Below are 19,126 nucleotides of genomic sequence, written 5' to 3'. Positions count from 1 at the left end.
CACGATTGCTGAATATTCCCCAAAAACATTAGTTTTGGGATAATAAGAAGGGAGTTTAATTTAGCTTTTACATAATTGAACAGAACTAAACAAGAACTCTCAAACAAGAGCTCTTTTCCCCCCAAGAAAATCTATAAACCAATCAGTTATAGTAAAATTCTTTCATGCAACATGAACTCATTTACCCCAAATATGGGACTGAGCTTCCTGTCCATATTGATTTAAGCAGTTTCAGGGACTGCGGGCGGGGCCGGGTTATACCTTCCTATCCCTCCAATTGGTTCTGTCTCTGCCATTTTCAGTCAAAATTCCAAAGGTCACTTGGAAAGCACAGGACCCACTAAGCTGTCCAGACACTCCCTTTTGGCTAGATAACCCCCCGCGGCCCAGATCCCAGCGCAGAGTCTTGGGAACCAGGGGAATGCTGTTACCAGGCCTTGTCCAGTTGGTCAATAATTGGAGGTGACCCTGAACAAATGGAGAGTTTCAACAAGTATATCTTTAGAATTTGATTTTTATTATAATTGATCAGAAAATCCAGCTTACATTCCAAATGCAGTCATTTTATCATAGTCAAGGTGCAATAACAGTTAAACAAAAACCAGCATGAGTCATGCTCCTATAAAACTGTCTGCTTACAGAGTTTGGCTTTTCTCTAAACGAGGGAAACTCAAAGTCAGGCAGCATAGAAAGGGGTTGTTCTGGCCTCTTACTGGGAGAAATTATTATAAGAAAAGCAGGTCACACGGGATCTGCCCAATGGCTCACTGACATGGAATGTGCACATTGATTGAATTCTTTGGTTGCCCAGCACCATTTGAACACCCTTCCAACATCCGGGGATGTCCCACCTCCCCACGCAGAAGCCAGAACCGCCCTCTCACAGCTGGGATGAAGCCTGTGAAGAAGAGTTGACAACGTACACACTGATGAGAGCCACTGGCATGACTGAGGGGTATGAAGGAACGGGTGCTGCTGGACCTCACTCTGGGAGGGTGACCAAGAGTGTCTGGGGGGCAGTGGGCATGGAAGCTGACCACACAGCTTCTATTCTGGATCCTCTGGTCCTACTAGAGATGTGGCCAACTTCCTAACATTTTCTTGAACTCTAATTTCATTCTCTTTAGCTAGTTAGCATGGATTCTATTGGTTATGCCCAGCTGGGATAAGTCTCTGTCTTGGATGACTAATGAGAACTGGGCCAAGATCAAAGTCGCAGATGGCTCTTTCCACCTTCTCTCTTCCAGCTATGGCTTGATCCTGGTACCCTGCCCTCTTTCCAAGCCATGTCTCATAGCCAGATGAAGAAAGACAATGTGGAATAAGTGGCTGGTTTGAATGCCATTCATGCACAGTGACTTTGACAAGCAGCTTAACCTTTATTGCTCAGTTTTATCATCTCTAAAATGGGGCAATAAAGCCATCTTTGCCTGACAGAGGAGTTATACAATAAGCCATTAAGAGCACTTAACTGTTGAGGATGAACTTTCCCAGTAAGGGTACAAAATCAGACTAATGTGGGATGTTAGGAAATTTCTTATTATAAGTACTAAAAATCAAAATCCCTTTCACAATAAGATCAGGGATTCCTAGCATTTTTTTTTTTTTCCTGGCCATGGACCTCTTTAGAATCAGTCAACAAAAATAAAAAGATATATCCAACTATAAGCTCTGGACAAAATCTAAAAATCAACTACTGGAGATAAGAAATCAACTACTGGAGATACTAGAGAATGAAAAAAGCAGGCAGATGCTGCAGGAAGGTTGACACTTAGAAGAAAAGAACATCACAGAGAGAGTTTCTTTCTTTTAAGGAAGCTTGAAGGCAGGTCCCAGTATATGCATGCAGGGCAGCTAAGTTCTGATAGGAAACCTGCAATATTATTAGCTTGATGAACCTGAGAACACAGTTTAGGACAACAACTGTCACTGGAAAGTGGGGAAAGGGATCCAAGAAAAGAGGGGTGGTGCCCAAATTCTGTGCATAAACTCTACCCAAATCTCTGATTGACTCCTAAGCTCCACATGCATGGGACAGACACCAAGCAGCCAGCTAAGGCCACCCACCACAGGGGAGACAAAATTTAGTGTGAATTTAGTCAAATTTACCACAAGCTAAAATCTAAATCAATTTTTTTTCAGAGGAACATAACAGAATCCAGCGATTCTACAACGTGTCATTCGCAATGTCTAAGATATAATCAAAATTCTCTAACATACCAAAAAACAAGAAAACATCGCTCATTAAAAAAAAAAAAGACAACCAATGGAAACCACCTCCAACATATTTCAGATACTGGAATAGCAGACAAGGATTTTATTTTTATATTTATTACTTATTGTTTTTATTTATTTATTTTTTAAATAGGCTCCACTCCCAGCACAGGGCTTGAACTCAAAACCCTGAGATCAAGACCTGAGCTGAGATCAAGAGGTGGAGGCTTACCCAACTGAGCCATCCAGTCACCCCTGGAATAACAGACAAATATTTTAAGGTGGCTATTATAACTATGCCCAAGGATATATAGGAAACATGTTTGCCCATAAATAGAATAATAGAAAATCTCAATAGAATATAAGTTATAAAGAAAGACCAAATAGAAATTCTAGAAATAAAAAAGCCAATATTAGAAGTGAAAATTTCAACATCAGAAATGTTAAAATCCACTTGATGGCTTTAAGAGGAGAAAAGAAATGACAAAGGAAATATTCAGTGGAATTAAAGAAAACTCAATAGAAGTTATCCATCCTGAAGATCACATTTTTAAAAAAGACTGGGAAAAAATGAGCAGTGCCTCAAAGACCTGTGGGACAATACCAGAGGATTTGACATCCATGTAATTGGAGTCGTAGAAGGAGAGAAAAAAAGGGGACAGAAAATGTTTGAATAAATAGTTTAAAGAAATGGCTAGATTTGATAAAGGCATAAATTTCCAGATTCAAAAAGCTCAGAAAACTCCAAAGCGGGATCTTAAAAACAACGACATACCTAGGACATTGTAGTCAGATTGCTGAAAACTGGATGGAAACAAAATCTTGAAAATAGTCAGATAAGACGACACATTTCATACAGGGGAACAAACATTCAAATAACCTGGGACTTCTTTCAGAAATAAAGGAGTATGGAAGGCAGTCGAACAATATCTTTAAAGTACTGGTAGGCAAAAAAAAGTTAACCCAGAAATCTATATCCAGTGAATATATCCTTCAAGAATAAAGGTGAAATAAAGATATTTTTAGATTAAAGAAAAGCTAAGAGAATTTGTCAGCAGCAGACCTGTACTACAAGAAATGCTAAAGAAAGTTTGTCACCCTGAAGGAAAGTGAAACCAGTTGGAAACCCAGATCTGTAAGATGAAATGAACATCATTGGAAATGGTAAATATGTGGAGAACTATAAAATATAGTTTTTGTCCTCAGTTTCTTTAAAATATAAATAATTGTTTAAAGCGAAAAAAATGTAACACGGTATTATGGCGTTTATAATGTATGTGGATGTAATAATTATTACAATTAGAGTATAAAGTTTAGGGGCTATAAATGGACCTATATGATTGCAAGCTTTCTACATTTTATGTGGAGTGGTGCAATATAAACTCTTAGCAGACTATGAAAAATTAAGGATATATATTGTAATCCTAGAACAATAACTAAAAAACAGCAAAGAGATATAGCTATGAAACAAGTGAAAATGGAATTCTAAAATATATTCAGTTACTCAAAAGGAAGGAACAGAAACAGGAAAAGAAACAGAAGGGGTAAACAGAAAACAAATAGTAAAATTATAGGCCTAAATATAACTATATAAATAATTATATTAAATAAAAAGGATTAGTATTCTAATTAAAAGGCAGAGGCTGTCAGAATGGATAAAAATGCAAGGCCCAATTATATGCTGTCTAGAAGTAATGTACTTCAAACATAAAGACTCAAACAGGTTGAAAAATCAATGGATGGGAAAAGATATATCATGTAAAAACCTTAAACATAAGAAGGTTAGAGTGATTATAAAAACATCAATAAAATAGTATTAAAGGCAAAGAGTGTGATCAGAAAAGATGTTCCATATGATATAAAGGTCAATACATTATGCACCTGAAAATAGAGCCTCAAAATACATAAAGTAAAACTTGATAGAACAAAAGGATGCGACTGGAGGTTGAGGGTGGGAGATTTTTTTACTTTCAGTTTTATATACTTCTTGTGGTTTAAATTTTAATACCAAAATACATGCCTGTTCTAGCATCATCATCACCATCATCATAGATTTCCAGAGAGATGAGAGGGAAAGGCATTCCAGACAAAGGTCATGTGTGTGCCAGTGCAGGGAGGTGTAAGAGCACCTGGTGTATTCTGGGACCATAGATTTTTGGCATGCCTGAAATATAGAGTTGGGTTGGTGTTACTGAGGAGGGATACAAGATAAGCAGCAGATGAGCAGAAGCCAGACTTAGAAGAGCCTTATAAGTATGTTAAGGCATTTGAGCTTTATCTTGATGGCCATGGATAGTCACTGAGGTGTTTTTCAAAAAGGAGAGAACCAAGAAGAAAAAAAAAAAGGAGGAGAGAGGATCGTGAGGATCACATTTGAGTTTCAGACAGATGATTCTGACTTCAAATTGGAGGATGGTTTAGAGGGGACCAGAGTTAAGGGCGGAGTGACTTCTGGATGATCCTTCAGTAATGCAGACTAGAAATGCTAGGGGCCTAAACTGGGAGAGGAGAACATCGATGGAGAAGAAAGTATTGTTTTGAAAGTTTCCTTCAGAAGCAATACCGTAAGAATTTGGCATTTCTGGATCCAGATGATGACACACACTGACATCTATTAACTCTCAAAGTTGTGTTATGAAGCCTCTTGGTGAATGCTACTTTATTCCCATTTCCCATAAAATAGTAATAACAACATAGTAATTATTATACCATTTAAAGTTTGTTTTATTCAATACAACCCCTATCAGAATCTCAGCTGGCCTCTTTGTAGAAGTTGATGCACTGATCCTAAAATTTATATGAAACTTAAGGAACCGAGAGTAGCCAAAACAATCTTGAAAAGAAAAATAATATTTGGAAGACTTATACTGTCTGATTTCAAAACTTACTGTAAAGCAAAAGTAACTGAGACAGTGTGGTCCTGGCATGAGGATTGGTAGATCAATAAAATAAAATTGAGAGCCCAGTAATTAGCCCATGTATCTATGGACAATTGATTTTTTGACAAGGGTGGCAAGACTATTCAGTGGGGGAAAGAATAGTCTCTTCAACAAATGGTGGGACAGTTGGATATCTATATGCAAAAGAATGAAGTTATACCCCAACCTCATACCATATACAAATATTAACTCAGAACAGATCCAACACTTAAATGAAAGAGCAAAAACTATAAAAAAGGAAAACAAAACACAGGGGTGAATCTTCATGACCTTGGATTAGGCAATGAGTTCTCAGATATGACACTAAAAGCACAAACAACAAAATAAAAAATTGATAAATTTGATTTCATCAAAGTTTTAAAAATTGTGCTTTAAATGATACTATTAAGAAAGTGAAAAGAGGGGTGCCTGGGCGGCTCAGTCGTTAAGCGTCTGCCTTCGGCTCAGGTTATGATCCCAGGGTCCTGGAATCAAGCCCCGCATCGGGCTCCCTGCTCCGCGGGAAGCCTGCTTCTCCCTCTCCCACTCCCCCTGCTTGTATTCCCTCTCTTGCTGTCTCTCTTTCTGTCAAATAAATAAATAAAATCTTTAAAAAAAAAAGTGAAAAGACAACCTACATGATGGAGAAAATATGTGCAAATCATATATCTGATAAGGGACTTGTATCTAGAATACATAAAAAAAAACCTCTTAGAACTCAATAAATTAATACATTAAAAATGGGCTAGTGAACTGAATAAACATTCCTCTATATAAGGTACACAAATGGCCAATGTGTACATGAAAAGATGTTCAATATTATTAATTACCAGAGAAATACAAATAAAAACCTCGATGAGAAATCAGATCTTAAAAACATTAAGATGGCTATAATCAAAAAGGCAGATAATAAGTGTTAGCAAGAATATTTTTTTAAAGATTTTATTTATTTGAGAGAGAGCGCGCGTGAGCAGGGGGAGGGGCAGAGGAAGAGGGAGAAGCAGACTGCCTGCTGAGCACGGAGCCACGTGCGGGACTCGATCCCAGGACACTGGGATCATGACCTGAGCCAAAGGCAGACTCTTAACCAACTGAGCCACCCAGGTGCCCCTGTTAGTGAGGATGTTGAGAAGCTGGAACACTTGTACACTGCTGGTGTGTGTGTGTGTGTAAAATGATGCAGCCACATGAGAAAAGTCTGGCAGTTCTTCATAAAGTTAAACATAGGTCTACCATTTGACCCAGCAACTCCACACTTTGGTATATACTTAAGAGAAATAAAAACATATGTCCACACAAAAACTTGTACACGAATGTTTATAGTGGCATTATCTGTAATAGCCCAAAGGTAGAACCAACCAAAATGCTCACCACCTGCTGAATTGATAAACAAAATGTGGTCTATCCGTACGATGGAATATTATTTGGCCATGAAAAGAATGAAGTATTGCAACATGCTACAGTATAGATGAACTTTGAAAACATTACACTGGGAGCGCCTGAGTAGCTCAGTCAGTTAAGCATCTGCCTTCAGCTCAGGTCCTGATCTCCGGGTCCTGGGATTGAGTCCTGTGTCAGGCTCTCTGCTCTGTGGGGAATCTGCTTCTCCCCCTCACTCTCCCTCTGTGCTCTCTCTCTCTCGCAAATAAATAAATAAAATCTTAAAAACAAAAACAAAAACATTATACTAAGGGAGAGAAGCCAGTTACAAGAGACCACATATTATATGATTCCATTTATATGAAGTGTGCAGAATAGGCAAATCTATGGAGACACAAAATGAATTAGTGGTTACCTAGGACTGGGAAGATGGGAGGGTGGGGATGGGGGTGGTAGCTAAAGGGTATGTGGCTTTTCTTGAGGCTTTAGAAAATGTTCTGTAATCGCGAGGATGGTGGAACAACTCTGTGAATATAAGAATCATCAAATTATACATTTTATTTTTTTTAAGATTTTATTTATTTTATAGAGACACAGCGAGAGAGGGAACACACGCAGGGGGAGTGGGAGAGGGAGAAGCAGGCTTCCTGCTGAGCAGGGAGCCCGATGTGGGGCTCGATCCCAGGACCCCAGGACCATAACCCGAGCCGAAAGCAGACGCCTAATGACTGAGCCACCCAGGCGCCCCAAATTGTACATTTTAAATGGGTGAATTGTATGGTATGCAAATTACATCTCACTAAAGCAGTTACGAATAAAATTGCAAAACAGGGAAAAGGTTCATTTTATTTTTAATTTTTTAAAAAATTATACAGCTAATATATGTATATTTCACACTTAAGACACTCAACATAGAGCAGGATGTAAAGGGACAAAACACTAAATTGCCACCTATCCCCAAATTCTAATCCTACTTCAGTCCTGAGAGGAAGTCGCTGTTAGCAGCTTAATGAAAATCTTTCTTCACATTTTTCTTTGTATGTGCATATGCATGAACATAAACAAGATGTAGATTCATAACTTAGTTCTGGAATTTAAAAAATAGGAGGACTCATGCTGTATGTATTGTTCTGCTGCTTGCTTTTTTTCATTTAACACTGTGTTTTGGAAATCCTTCTGTGTCATTATGTACAGATCTTCCTTTTACAGAAACACTGCAGATTATATTTACAAAGTATTGCATCAGTAAAGATGTAGGTAAGCTGAATACGTAATAGGGGAATTGTTGGGTTGAAGGGGATAGGGCCTAAAATTTGGCAGACACTGTCAATTGTCCTCTAAAAAAGCAGTAAAATTTCACCTGCCCACCAGTAGTGAATATATATATATATCCTTCCCTACACCCATGCAAACCACAGACATTGTTAGTACTTTTAAATTTTATTTGTTTGATATCTCATTGTTGTTTTAACTTCTGTTTTCCTGATTACTTGTAAGGTTAATGAATTTGGATTCCACAATGTTTTCATTCTATTTTTCTTAAGATATCTGGCATATTTTTTTTACAACCCTTTAAAACATTTTTTATCCTTTTTGTTTATCCTTGGATTTTGTTTTGTCCCTATCTCTTGTAAATAGCAAAGTGTTAGATTTTCTTGATTGTAGTTCTCATCCATTTGCCTGATCGGAGAACCAGAAAAAAGGAAACTTGCAAAACCTCACAAAGAGTTTGTTAATGATAAATCACTAAAACTAATGTTGTTTAAATGTCTGTCTGTATAGCTAACTGTATGTTACCTTTGTTTTGCTACAAAATTAAAGTTTTAAAGTTTGTTTATACAAAGGGCACCTGGGTGGCTCAGTCGGTGAAGCATCTGCCTTCTGCTCAGGTCATGATCCCGAGGTCCTTGGCTGTTTTCCTGTTAGGATGCTTCTCTTAGAACTCAGTCCCCATGTTGTGAGGAAGCCCAGGCCACGTGGAGAGGCCCACATGAGGGGCAAGGCAGGGGGCTCCCAGGCCACAGCCAGCACCAACTGCCAACCCAGCTTTGGAGTCTTCAAACTGAGGACCGAACACCGGGAGCAAAGATGGGCAATCTCCACTGTATCCTATCCCAATGCCTGCTTCACAGAAGCTACGAGCAAAATAAATGGTTGTTTCCCACCACTAAGTTTTGGAGTAATTTATTATGGAGCCTTAGTAACTGGTATATTTACTAATAAAGAGAGTTTTAGAGGTGTTCCTCAATACCACCCAACTGGGGTGGAGAAGAGAAGGCAAGCTGGCTCAGAAATTTTCTTATGTTTTTCTAATAAGTCACTCATCTACTTTCCTCAAGGAGATATGTTTAGAACTGTTTATACCATCTTCTTTTGGGTTTTCTCTTTCTATTTCTGAATAGAAATATATATATTTTTTATCTTTTTCTCATTAAAAAATCTTTCTCTTGCTTTGAGTTAATAGAATGTTCTTCATCTCATTCTAGATTTTTTTGTTTTTAATTTGACAGACAGCGAGAGAGGGAACACAAGCAGGGGGAGTGGGAGAGGGAGAAGCAGGCTCTCCCCTCAGCAGGGAGCCTGATAGGGGGCTCGATCCCAGGACCCTGGGATCATGACCTGAGCTGAAGGCAGACGCTTAACGACTGAGCCACCCAGGCGCCCCTCTTCATCTCATTCTTTTCCCTCTGGGAATTAGAAATATATAGAATTTATACATCATCTCTTCTTCTAGGATTACGATTACATTTTTCACTCACATTTTCTATCAGTATGTGTATCCTCCCCTGAACAAGATGAAGAACTGAGCTTTCACTTCCTTCCTCCCTCTCTTCCCCCCATCTTTCAGGTTAACTGATCTGAGCTTGAGTTTCAGACGGTCTTAAAAAAAAAATAGCCAGCAATTATTCATATTTAATTACGGGCGCCTGGGTGCCTCAGGCTGTTAAGAGTCTGCCTTCGGCTCAGGTCATGTTCCCAGGGTCCTGGCATCAAGTCCCGCATCGGGCTCCCTCCTCATTGTGGAGTCTGCTTCTCCCACTCCCCCTGCTTGTGTTCCCTCTCTCAAATAAATAAATAAAACCTTTCTAAAAAATTTAAAAAATTATTTATATTTAATTATAAGCACCCCCTCTACCTCCGATTCTTTGCTTGACACTGATCTTAGTATAGCGTATCTTTCTTGTGGATTCATTTTCTGACTTGCTGGAATTCACCTTTTAGCAAATGTTCAGGACTGTCTGGGAGTAACTTTCTGAATCTTTGGATGACTTAAAGATGACTTTATTTTGTGTCTTCCATTTGGGTGCTACTCAGACCTGGTACAGAGTTCTGGGTTTTAAAACAAATTTTTCCAGAACCATCTATGCAGTGTTCCATGGCGTCATAGTGACCAGTGTACCCGGGGAGACACAAGGCTAACACAATGGTCACTCCAGTGTGGGGACTCCGGTAATCCCTCTCCCCCGGCTCTGTTTTGAAGGATTTTCTCTTTATTTTCGGTATTCTGAATTTCATGAGATGGGCTCTTTCTTCACTCTTCTTAGCAACCTAAGGACCATGTCTTTTCTTCTGCTCTATAAATTCTTCTTTATGAAAACCCCCCATTCCCCTCATGCTCCCCTTCCTGTGTCTAAACTGCGCCAACACCCGACTCTAGTCCCACCAGATAGGACCCCCTCACCTGCCTGTCTCACCCACCTCCCCTCCATTGTGACCAGGCAGGTGGTTTCCTCCTGGCCCAGGTCCAGGCCTTTCCTCCTGCTCTGGACCCATTGTTCTCCCCCCACCACCCAGGGGCCCGTCCATGAGCATTCAACCATGGGCTCCTCTCCCCACCTAAGGAAATCAGGTGCCTCTCTCTCAACTCCACACCCTCTCCACCCACCTCCATATTTCTCAACTCTTTATTCACAGCCGAGTCTCTTGACAGAGTTGTCTCCATGCGTCAACTCTACTTCCTCACCTTTCATCAGTTTGCCCACGCAGTCCAGTGTACTCCCCACAGCGCAGGTGTGTTCCTGAAACTGCTCTGGGCAGGTGCCTTCCAGCTGGACTCTGCAGTCAGCCCTTGGCCCTCACCTGCTTTCCCTCCCCGGCAGCATCTCCACCCGCTCGTGTTGGAACACTTTCTTCTTTCAGCTTCCATCTGCTCCTTCTCCATCTCCTCTATTGGCTCCTCCTTTGACGGAAGTGATGCTGTGTCACTTCGAGCTTCCACTTGGCTGGTTCAGGCAGAGCCACCCCATCTTCTTTCTCTGTGCTCTTGTCCTGGGGGACCTCACCCTCTCCCCTGGCATTAAATACCATCGATTTGCTGTTTAGTTGCAGATCTGTGCCTCCAGCCTGCCGCCAAGTCTGAGCTCCATCCTCTAACATCTCACCTGTCCGTGCATCTCAGAGTTGGCCGGTCTAAGACTGGACCTTGTCTTCCCTCTGATTGCCCCACCCGATCTGCTTCTTCTCTCCACTTACTCAAGCCCAAGTCCCAGGAGTCAATCCCTACAGCTCCTTTTCTCTTGCTGCTCCATGTCTGATCTCTTAGCGTAATCTATTGACCGTATTACCCTTCATTATGACTCAACATGAACGTATCAGGCTCTCCTCATGCCCAGGGCCACTACCCTAGTCCAAACCACTGACTCTCACCCGGACCACAACATCCCCCCAGCTGGGCTCCTTGCTTCCGGTCCTGCTTCCTTACAATGCATCTTCCATCCAGCGGCTACAGACATCCTCCCCAAAACACAATCCAGCTCACAGCTTCCCCTTGCACCTAAAATAAATCCTACAAGTTCCTGCCTGGTCCAGCTCTTCTCCATCCCTCTAATGGCATGTGATGTCATTCGGCAGCCTCACCCTCACCCCTTCATTCATTCAGAAACCCTGGCTTTTTTACCTCCAGCCTTTCACACCAGCACAGGTACTTACGCATCACTCCATTTTGCAGGGAATTTGCCCGGTGAGGAGGAGATGGACAATGGAGCAAGGCGCCCAAGGATGCAGCAAATTGGATTAATCCTCCGGTGATATGATGACGGGTATTTAGCTTTCTGACTTAGGATGAAAAGGGGCCGGAGAGATCTATGCTGTAAAAGGCCTTGGAATGCACAGGGTGGATGAAAAGTGAAGATCCACCACATGCGAAGATCCTCAACTTGGGAGGAAAAACACAAAGAATCCAATAGAAAAATGAGCAAGGGATTTAGCAGGCTTTTCACAGAAAGAGAAATTCAAAGAGCCAATAAGCATGTGAAGAAACTGAGGTACTCTTCTTTTCTCTAAGCTCATGAGGTAGGGACAAATAAAAGAGTGGCTGGTGAGAATGTATGAAACCAGATTCTCTCGCACATTGTTGGTAGAAACATGAATTGCAGCAATGCTCTGGGGAAATAATCTGGCAGCGTCTATTAAAATTAACTTGCATGTCCCTTTTGACCCAGAAATGACACTACTAAGAATCTATCTTATAGGTATAAAATTACCAGCCTGGAAGTATATTTACCCCAAGGTGGCGTTTTAGCAACTGTTTGCAATATCAGAAATCTAAGGGCAGATTAGAAAAAGGTTGTAACAAAATGGAAAATTGTTCACAATTGTTCACGTTAAGTAAAACAGGAAGATAAAAAATTCTATCGACATGACTATGAATCCGCCAACATGGACTAAGCATATGGACAAGAATGTGTAGAAATATTGATTTAGATAGCTGACGGGATTGTGGGAGATTTTGCCCTGAATGTCTGTTGCTATCAGAATATTGTTTTGCCAATAATGTAATTTTTAAAAAACACATGTGGTGAGTCCTGGAAGTGATGGTGGTTTAGGGGGCAAAGGTTAATTCGCCTTGACGGCCATCTTAAGGTTTCAAGCTATTCTTTGGGAAGTTGTGAGTGGTGGATGGGTTTGGGGCTTGGGAGTGCTGGAGGTGGGTATGGAGGTGGAGGGGGTGAGGGTGGAGACTAGAGGGGAGTCTTCATGGGAGGGGAAGTCACTGCCACTCTATATAGATCAGGGTTGGCGAGGATTAGATCTGGGGCAGCAGAGAAGGAAGGCAGGAGGCAGATTCGGGAAGCCATTTGGAAGAAACCACCCAACTGGGTAAGTGAGGAGGAGGAGGAGCAGAGGCGACTCTACCCACCTTACCCGGCAGGGAAAGCCTTGCAGCCAGCGGAAGGTTTTTTTTTTTTTTAATTTTTTATTGTTATGTTAATCACCATATATTACATCATTTGTTTTGGTGTAGTGTTCCATGATTCATTGTTTGTGCATAACACCCAGTGCTCCATGCAGAATGTGCCCTCTTTAATACCCATCACCAGGCTAACCCATCCCCCTACCCTCCTCCCCTCTAGAACCCTCAGTTTGTTTTTCAGAGTCCATCGTCTCTCATGGTTCATCTCCCCCTCCGACTTACTCCCCTTCATTCTTCCCCTCCTGCTATCTTCTTCTTTTTCTTTTTTCTTAAAATATGTTGCGTTATTTGTTTCAGAAGTACAGATCTGTGATTCAACAGTCTTGCACAATTCACAGCGCTCACCGTAGCACATACCCTCCCCAATGTCTATCACCCAGCCACCCCATCCCTCCCACCCCCCCACCACTCCAGCAACCCTCAGTTTGTTCCTGAGATTAAGAATTCCTCATATCAGTGAGGTCATATGATACATGTCTTTCTCTGATTGACTTATTTCACTCAGCATAACACCCTCCAGTTCCATCCACGTCGTTGCAAATGGCAAGATCTCATTCCTTTTGATCAGCCAGCGGAAGTTTTTAAAGACCTAGTGTGGGAAGGGAGGAAACGTAAGAGCTCGATTTCAGACATGCTGAATTCGGAATTTGAGAGTTTTCTGAACTCAGTTTGGAACAGGGAAATGTTTGCTTTGAATGACAAAGTTAAAAAAATATATATATATAAAATATCTATATATTTAAATATATATTTATATACTTTTTAATATTTATATATAAGTATATATGTTTATATACTTATATATAATATATATATACATATATATATTCAAGAAGCCAGAGATGGAATATTCTTCAGTGATTTGACTGACCTGTAGAAAGACTGAACTTTCCCTTCAATAAGACAAAGCTACTTTCAGCAGAGGGATTTCCAAAAATAGCACTTCCTCACTTTCTGATATGGCTTTATCTTAGTATTTTTGTCTAATATTAAACCCAGATTCTTCTTTTTTAAGTCTTTGTGATCTTACTAGGATATTTTCCCCTCCTTAACGCCTTTCTTTTCTTCAAGAAAGAATTCCCGTGCTGGTTTTGCCCATTGTGTATTTGTAAACAGTGGACACCAGTGACCCAAACTACCCCTTGGAGCTTTCGTCTTTGCTATGGACCAATTCCTCCATTCTTTTAATAACTTTGGTTCCTCTTTACACTCTGTCAGCCTTTTCCCTATATACTTGTGGTAGAAAGCAGCCCTAGCCAAGCACGGTTTTCTGGGTGTGGCTCTACTGCACTTCCCTCATCTGGGCAGCCATGGTTCTTGCTGGCTTTTTCGGGTTCTCTGGCACTAGCTGGTCCGTGACCTTCTCCCGCAGAGACTTCTCCAATCCCGACCACCCGCTATGGCTACTTTCAGAACCCTCTGCCGCAGTTTATAGATTTACACTTTCCAAATCAGATGTGAGTGTTAGAACATCCCAGCTTGCCTACTTGGGTGGCTATGGCCATTTTTAAAAAAGGAAGACAGTAAGTGTCATCGAGGATGTAGTGAAATTGGAACACTGACACATCCCTGGTAGGAATGTAAGGTGTTGCAGCTGCTGTGAAAAACAGAATGATGGTTCCTCAAAAAATTAAAAATAGAATTACCACATGATCCAGCAATTCTACTTCCGGGGATAGCATCAAAAGAACTGAAAGCAGGGTCTCAGATATTTCTACACCCGTATTCACAGCAACATTATTCACAATAGCCAACATGTGGAAGCAAGCCACATATCCATTGATAGGTAAATGGGTATACAGAACGTGGTCTAGCCATACAATGGAATATTACTCAGCCTTAAAAAGGAAGGAAAGTCTGACACATGTTATAACCTAGATGAACCCTGAGGCCATCATGCTAAGTGAAATAAGCCAGTTGCACAAAGACAAATGACGTATGGTTCCCCCAATATGAGGGACCTAGAGTAGCCAAATTTAGAGAGACAGAAAGAAGAACAGTGGTGGGTAGGGGTGGAGAGCTATTGTTCAATGGGTATAGAGTTTCCGTTTTATAAGATGAAAAAACTTCCAGAGATTGGATGCCTAGCGATGTGAATGTGCTTAACACTACTGCATCACACACTTAAAAAGGGCAAAATTGGTAAATTTTGTTATATGCATTTTACCACAATCAAAAATTTTTTTGAAAAATTAAAAAAAGGAGAGAGGGAGGGGAGTCAGGATCCAAATCCACATCATCCGATGACAATGCTTATTCTTAACACTAGGCTATGCGAGGCCTACAGGTAAAAGGACCCGTACACCTCAGAAGGCAGATTATCTGTCACCGGCTCTTGCCAAGGCACGTGCTTGGAGATGTCATTCCCCAACCTAAGGGGCTTATTGGTCGAGGCCTTATATGTCCATTCAGAGCACCTTCCCCTGTACCACCCCTGCCCAGAGATGTTCTAGTAAACCATTTCTGTAACTCCATTTATCCTCAGGAGCAGAGCCCCACCAGCAAGACCATTCTCAATCAGTTTAACATAAGTAGCACATCCTCTAACATTAAAGCTGGAGTTTCGGGGTGCCTGGGTGACTCAGTCAGTTAAGCGTCCAACTCTTGATTTCAGCTCAGGTCATGATCTCAGGGTCGTGAGATCGAGCCCCGTGGTTGGTTCTGTGCTCAGCGAGGAGTCTGCTTGGGATTCTCTCCCTCTGCCCCTCCCCCCGCTTGCAAGTGCTCGATCTCTCTCAAAAAATAAAAATAAATAAAAAATTTGGAGCCTTGTGAGTAGCTAACACACAGCCCCAATACTCACCTTACAAAATGCACTCATCTTTATTATTTGTGTGCTCATCTGGCTTCCTCATGCCAGTATAAGTCCCTCCAAGATATTCATATGTATCTGAGGGACCCTGAGTCTAGGCTTGCGTTCGCGAAAGCTTTTCTGCATGGGTCAAGAATATTCTGTTCATTCTTTTACCTTTTGCATTCTTTGAAGATAGGACCTTGTCTTGTGCTTCCCACAATACTACCATGCTTATACACATAATAAGCATTTAAAAAAGAACAACTTATAGAGATTTTCAAACTTGATGAAAGTAGAGAAAATAGTATAATGAACACTCATGTACTCCTCACTGTGTCAACATTTTACCATTCTTGATCCCTAAAATTTAATAAATATGTCATGAGATGACAGCATTGAATGAATTTAGTCCAAAAATCGAGAATTTAAATGGAAGAACTTCTTGGTAGGTACATTCAGTTTTGTTTGTTTGTTTGTTTTTAACAAGTTCCAATGTGGGGCCCAAACTCACAACCCTGAGATCAAGACCTGAGCTGAGATCAAGATTTGGACGCTTAACCAACTGAGCCTAACATTCAGCTTCTTAATAGGTGACAGTGTGGAATACACTATTTCCACATAGGTAGGCCAAATTCTACCTGTCTGAGATCATTTATATCTAATTCTGCCAAATGATAATCTGGAGATGGGCTAAGTTACCTCTTTGTGTATTTTCCCATTGTGTAAGTCCAGAATACTGCAGGATCCTTGTTTACAAGCAACAGAAACTGAGTCTGGTTGATTTAAAGCAAACAATCTACTGAAAAGATTTGGAGGAGCTCATAGAATCCAAGGAAAAACAGGACAGCCTTGTAAACGACAGCAGCCAGGGCAACTCCGGGACCCTGAAGAGGAACCTATTGCTAAGTCTATTCAGGGTGCTGCTACTGTCCAGATGAGATGCGCCAACCATTCTCTGCTTGTCGCTCCTGTCACCGCTTGAATTCCTAAGAGACATGGTCCCCCTTTTGAATTCCCAGGAGAGAATGTTGATTGCTCACTCTAGCCTGGGTCATGTGTCCATGCGCATGTGCAGTCAATCACTATGACTCTAATTTGGCCAGGCCAGTCTAGTTCCCCAAAGAAGAATCTTGTACTCTTATCAAAAGAATAAATGAGGGATAACAAGAATGAGCAGAGTTCACCCAAAGACCCACTGGCACTTCTCCTTGGAAGCACCTTCCATCTTGGTGTCTTGTGAACTTAGTTTGTCTTATGTGGCTTCGGACATGGGTTTGATTTTAAAAATGTTAAGTAGTTTCTAACTAATCCCTAAGATAATAACACCTTCTGGTATATTGCCTCCCTGTCCTGTCTGACCTTTCGAGAACAGATCATGTCCAGAAGAGTAAAAAATCCACACCATCCATTTTTATCCCAATCTCCCCAAGTTTATTTCACTTTATGTCATCAATAAATGTTTGGAGTCTCCATACAAGTAATTTTCTTTTGGCAAATTGAGTTATACTTCCCTATTAATTTATTTCTAACCTCAAAGTTGTCATCCTTACATTCGACTCTTCTTTCGCAAGTGGTGGTCACAACAGTGAGATTCTCCTATGTGCTAAGTGGATGCTCTGTTCAAAGACTACTTCATGGGAGGTCCTGATATGAATACTTAGTAAGAAAAAGTTCTGTAAAGTGAAGCATTCTTCTAATTTTTTTTCAAAGGGATTTATTTGCATTTCATGCATTTTTTAAAAAGAATACATAAATAGATATTCTAGGGAAAGGAGATGGAAGAAACTGAATCAGTAGAGTAACTATAAAAATTTTCCATTTCCTTTTTCTACACCATTTCCACCTTTTATTTTAGTCCTTCAGGTTTCAGAACTTAGCCGGTCTTTGAGTCAAACACTTGTGGACTGGGTTGAATGCATACCTTCAATTATGATAAGTATGTGTTTACCCCATCAATTAAAATTGGGACTGTCCCACAGAAGATTCCAGGTGGCTGGTAGAATCTGTTCTTCAGAATCCCTTCCTATTGTTTCTTTTTCCTTTTTATCCCTTTTCTCTTTGCTTATAGTTTGACTTTCAAAGTTTTTTCAAGTCTTCTGGTTACAGACATTCTTAGGAAACATTTGCTGTATTTTCCTGGCTTTGGGCAAGGCACCCAAACTCACACTGATCTTTCATGACACCTACTAAGCTCACTATTTTCAGGATGGTCTAGATTTCACTCATCGTTCAAAGGGGAATACACAGAAATGCACAGCATTGAAGCGTCATTTCCACGATGGGTAAGTATACCATGCCATTGGAGAGAAAGATGGATTTTTTCAGAGTTTCTTTTTCACCTGAGAATCTCTAGACAAATGGATAATTTTCATCAATAAATTATTTTCTGTACAACATTTTCCATGAGCTAGCTTCTCCCATTATGCCACCCACTCCTTGGCTGATAGAAGCCTGTTCCTTGGCTAATGAATGCATTCAGGAACACAGGCCTGGGCCACTCTAGACCAGTGTTGTCTTAGAGAAATAGAATATGAGCCATATAGGTAATTTAAAATTTTCTGATAGCTATATTTAAAAAGTAAAAAGAAAGAATTGAAATTAATGAATTTTAACTTACACAAATATAGAAAAAATATTTCAACATGAAATCAATATAATAATTATTACAGAGTTGGTTTATAGTCTCCCCCACCCTCCGCAGTCTTTCTGAGATATAACTGACATTTAACATTCTATAAATTTAAGGTGTACAACATAGGGATTTGATATATGTGTGTATATATATACATATATATATATGCATTGTGAAATTTCAGGTTTTTTGGTACAACGTATTCAAAATCTGGTGTGCATTTTATACTTAGAACACATCTCCATTTGGACACTAAATTTTTATTGGAAATAATTGATCTGTAATTAAATTTCATAAAATTGACATTGAAAAACAGATTCACATACCAACATTTTAAAAATGTTTCCAATCACTAAATCATGTATTGGCTCAAAATTTTAAATATAAATTACTTAAAATGAAATAAAATTGAAAACGTAGTTCCTTAGTTGCACTAGTCACTTTCAAATGCTAGTTTTTTTTGGACATTACAGCTCTCGACTCTTATTACTCTAAGTATGGTCTATGGACCAGAGGAAGTTGTATGACCTGGGATCTTGTTAGGGATGTAGCTCCAACTCTGTTTCAGAAGCTAGGAACAGAGTTGGAGCTACATCCCTAACAAGCATAAAAAGGATACTCTAGCCCAGTGGTCAGTAAACTTTTTTTTAAAGATTTTTTATTCATTTATTTGAGAGAGAATGAGAGAGAGAGAGAGCACATGAGAGGGGGGAGGGTCAGAGGGAGAAGCAGACTCCCTGCCGAGCAGGGAGCCCGATGCGGAACTCAATCCCTGGACTCTAGGATCATGACCTGAGCCGAAGGCAGTCGCCCAACCGACTGAGCCACCCAGCCGCCCAGTAAACTTTTTTCATCATGGGCCCTCTTTGTGTGCCACAGACCATCGCTGTTGCATATTCTTATATTCTTAGCTCATGGGCCTGTAAAAACAGGCTGCCAGCCACATTTGACCCACAGGCCATAGTTTGCTAATACTTGTCTAGACCGAAACTGAT

General features: G+C 40.5%; 1 long non-coding RNA gene across 1 annotated transcript; it reads left to right on the top strand.

Annotated features, from left to right (window-relative positions):
• Positions 1–822: 822 nt before the first annotated feature.
• On the top strand, positions 823–8,679 carry LOC141371233 (uncharacterized). Its single transcript, XR_012376020.1, has 2 exons — positions 823–955; positions 8,402–8,679. It is a non-coding gene; the product is annotated as an uncharacterized lncRNA (long non-coding RNA).
• The last annotated feature ends 10,447 nt before the right edge of the window (positions 8,680–19,126 follow it).

The sequence above is a fragment of the Callorhinus ursinus genome, unplaced genomic scaffold (genome assembly GCF_003265705.2).
Source record: "Callorhinus ursinus isolate GAN/ISIS: 27379988/994484 unplaced genomic scaffold, GSC_fseal_2.0 scaffold61, whole genome shotgun sequence".
Classification (NCBI taxonomy): domain Eukaryota; kingdom Metazoa; phylum Chordata; class Mammalia; order Carnivora; family Otariidae; genus Callorhinus; species Callorhinus ursinus.
This window is presented reverse-complemented; position numbering and strand designations above follow the sequence as displayed.